We start from the raw sequence: 4427 nt of genomic DNA on the forward strand, positions 1-4427 counted from the left end.
CCAGCTCTACACCTTGTTATCTCAGATTCTCCAGCATCTGCAGTTCCTATTATCTCTATGCATGTCCAGTCACTTTGAGTGGGTATCCACAATGACTAAGAACATTGAGCACATGAAAAGGCTGGCATAGTCAATGTGTAACTGAGTCAGAGTTAACCTGGCCATTCCCATGAATGTGCTGGCAGTAATTTTTGTCTTTGTTGGCACTCTGCACGTTGCTCCATCAACATGGCTATGTCTGCATCCCATCCTGGCCACCAAACATAACTTCTCACCAACATCTTCATTTTGGAAAGGCCTAGATGACCCTAGTGGAGTTCAGCCAGTACCTGGCGGTGACCTTTACTCAGGGCGATCACTCTTTCTCGCCAAAATAAACTGCCATCCTCTATGGTGACCTGGTCTTACTGGCTCCAGAAAGGTCTCAATCCTGGTTGTGATGGCCCTTTTCTTTCTGCTGTCACCACCAGCTGGTTTAGTTTTGCCAGGATGGGATCTTTCTGCGTCTACAGTCTGATATTGTCACCGATGACCAGGAGAGTGTTCAGAAAGTTTAAAAACAGAACGGACTCTTCTGGTGGTGTATCTGCCAGCAGGAGGCAGCTCAAGGCACCTGCATTTGTTACTTGGCCTCCTGGATGGAGTTCCAACTTGTAATTGTATGTACTTAAAATGGGAGCCCACTGCTGAATTTGACCTGAAGCTATGGGTGGCACAGCCTTGTCCCCTTTGAGTAGCTCTAGCAGGGGTTTGTGGTCTGGTACTAGGTGGAACTTTCTCACACTGATGGTAACTGCCAAATCTTCCTTGTATATCTGAGTGTATTTGTGTTCTGCATCTGCCAATGTCTAGGAAGAATAAGCCATTGAGTGTTCCTTTCCATTGGGCATCTGTGAGCCAACGCCATCCCGATACTGTATGAGGATGCATTACATGTCAATACCAGATCTCACTTGGATATAGTGGGCCAATATCTTAGATGATGATAGCTACTTCTTCACTTCCCCAAAGGCTACATCTTGGCTGTGAGACCATTCCCGAGGCTGATCATTTTCAATAGTAGATGTAAGGATGCCAGGAAGGAGGCCAGGTTATGAATGAACTTTCCGTAATAATACACCAATCCAAGGAAAACTCTAAGCTCCAATAAAGACTTTGTTCCTTCTCGCTGTATTTTCCAACAGGTGTAACCCGGTCTTGTCAACTGTGTAGCCAAAGTGGTCACTTGGGGAGCCTGGAACACACATTTTTCCTTTTTAAGGTGTATGCCTGCCTTGGAGAAACATCTAAGGACTATGTCCAAGTCTCTAAGTGCACTTTATTGTCTTCCCTCTTATTAGCATAGGTCATCTGGACCTGGGCTAGATCTTGTAAAATGTTCTCCATCATCTGCTGAAAAATGGCACAGACTGATGATACCCCAAGTGAAAGTCTCATGTATTGGTAAAAACTCTTATGGGTATTAATTGTAGCACACTCTGAGAATCCTCACCTAACCACAATTGCATGTACACATGGCTCACATTCAGCTTTGTGAAGGACAGCTCTCAAACACCAGTTTTGTGTATAATTCCTCTATGTGAGGGATTGGGTATGTATCCATTTGCAAAGAACAGTCTACTGTTTGTTTGAAATCCCCACAAAGGTGAACCGACCCATTGAGTTTCACAATCGGAACGATCGGTGCTGCCCATTCTGCAAACTGCCCTCTCTACCCTCCTGATTTATGCCTCTACTTTTGCCCACAAGGCAAATGAACCAGGTGGGCCTTGCAAAATCGTGCAATTGCTTCCTGGTTAACATGCAAAGTACCTTGGCTGCTTATAGGCCCCAAACCTTCCTGAAAAATCTCTGGGTATTTAATTAGGACTTCACTCAGGCAGCTATTTTCTAATTGAAAAATGGTGAGCCAATCAAGGTGAATTTTTCTCAATCAGTTTCTCCGCATCAAGTTCAGGCCTGAGCCTTTTACCGTAATCAGTGGTAACCGAACCAGCTGCTTCTCATAAGAGACCGGAACTGAAGTTGTACCTTAACTCTGTAAAGGTTCCCTGGTATAGGTTCTCAGTCTAATCGAGGTCTTACGCAAACTTAAAGGTTGGAGTCCAGAGTGAATTTTATTCAAGACTGGTTCTGTGATCACTGAAACACCTGTGTCAGTATTGACCTCCATGAGAACTGGGTGACCATCTAACCAGACATTTATTTTGATTGGTTCTGATTGGGATGTTACTAAGCAACTTAACTGTTCCAAAACAGATGTGGGTGGACTTTGCAAGGTCTGCACTCTCCTGGTTACCGGTCTATGAGTTCTCTTGCTCAGCTTAGGCCTAGTAGGACTCTTTTGGTGTCTCAAGTCTGCACACCAGCAGCAACTACAGTGGCCTACCTGCCTGCCTGGATCCTGAAGAAAATTTTAACTGTTTGGCCGAGGCTTGGGTTTGTTTTTGGGGTTTTGCTTTGGTCTGACCTAGAGTCCCTCTGTTCAGGATACGTCCTGAGTGAGGCTCTGCAAATGATACCATTCAAGTGGTGTTCCCCAAGCTCAGTCAGCCTGGCAAGGGTGTCCACTTCCATCAGAATACCCTGCGACTCATATTTTCCACTTGCTGCAACTAGGCTTCAGCCAGTAGGTGCCTTTGCACGGTAACATCATTAATCCCACATACCAAATGGTCTCTCAGCATCTCATTAAGGGTTAAACCAAAGTCACATGCCTCTACCAGTTGTCTTAACCTCGTCAAAAATCCTGACAAGGATTCCCCTGGTTCTTGAACTGTCAAATAAAACTGATGGTATCTCAGAATTAGAGGAGGCTTGAGGTCATAGTATTCCTTAACTTAAATCCATCAACTCTTGAAAGGTTTGTAGTCTCTGGTACCTCAGGAAGTATAAGGCTCCTAATAACTGAAAAAGCTGCAGATCCACAAGCTGTCAGGAGAATTACTCGTTGCTTTCCATCTACCCCAAAGTCATTTGCCTGAAAAAAAATGCATTCTTTCTAAATACTGGGCCCTGTCTTTCATGGCAGGATTGAACAAGTCAAGCTTCCCAAATACTAGCATGATGCCAGAAATGCTTACACCAACACGAAGATGACTGTTGTGAGTGAATTTCTTCAGGACCATATCTTGTTTCTCTCGTCACCACTGAAATAACTCCACAGAGACCAGTAGCCAGGACCAAGTCACCCTTTGCTTACATCTTCATAGTGCTTGACGGTGGTCTGGCTTCCTCAGAGCCAGGTCTCAGAGTGAACAGAACCTCTGACACTCCTGTTTATATTTGTCAGCCAGGGCTCCCCGATTGGACCAAGTTAACAGCCCCAATCAGGGAACTCATATTCTATGAGGTCCCATCTTACCTCCATGTATATCCCTTTAAATATTTTTATGTTTCAATGGGTTTAAACAATCAAGTCTGTTGAATATAACACAGACGGCATGCCAACCTAACACTTTGCTCCTGAAGTGTTTGTGTTTTGGGATATTTACTTGCAGAAGTCTTTTTATTTCTATATCACTGACTGTGAATGTTCAAAAAACTATTGCATCTTTATTGAATTAGTTGTTTGATAATATACAGTAATTATGTTCATCCAGAAACCCAGGCTTGACAGATTTTGTTGTCTAAAATCTGATGTGAGTTAGATATTTAATTGGTGATCTTGGGAACTAGAAAAGTATTTTTATGTTAGATTGCAAACTATGGAGGGGTGCAGCCTGAAACCCAGTGTGAAATTCCTCACCCTGAACTCACACACAGGGTTTCCTTCTCTGAGTCTAGTGTAAATGGTAATAATTCCTTGACTGCTTCATTTGAATGTTTCCCCATTGTCTAACTGTAACCTCAGCTCAGCCAACATCACATTGCTGACACCTTCATAAGTTTGTTTCTAATTTTAAAGTTTTTGGTTTGGAGCTTTGAACTGTGGGCTGAGGGCTGAAGATGAACTTTGGACTGTAGCAGCAACTTATTTTTTTCTTGAAAATCCAGAGAACAAACAAACTGAAATTTGTTTATGAGGTCAGGTTTGAATGTTAATTGCAGGTTGATTCTACTTAAAATGCTGTACAGATGCTTTGGCTCTAGAGAAGCATTATGCTCAAGCAGATGGCAAATATTGAATGTGCTCTGGGACCTTGTGGGGAGGTGGTCAGTCTGGCAGGGGGAGGCCAGAGTTTGAGCTGGTTTATTTTGGATGTTTTGGGTCAGGAGGATTGTACCTATTGGATGGAGTTTTGATTGCTCCTGGTTGTCCTCTTATTATCAACTTATTGACACTTTGTAAAATAGAATGTTAGTTTTAAGTGAATATTTCTCAGAGTCTATTGGTATCTTTAGAAACCAAGCAAGGTACTAGCCCATGTGCTTGTGCCATTACAAATCATGGAGTCAGTTTAAGTGACATTAACATCTCATTTATT

Source organism: Rhincodon typus, chromosome 19, assembly GCF_021869965.1.
Source record: "Rhincodon typus isolate 14 chromosome 19, sRhiTyp1.1, whole genome shotgun sequence".
NCBI classification, from domain to species: domain Eukaryota; kingdom Metazoa; phylum Chordata; class Chondrichthyes; order Orectolobiformes; family Rhincodontidae; genus Rhincodon; species Rhincodon typus.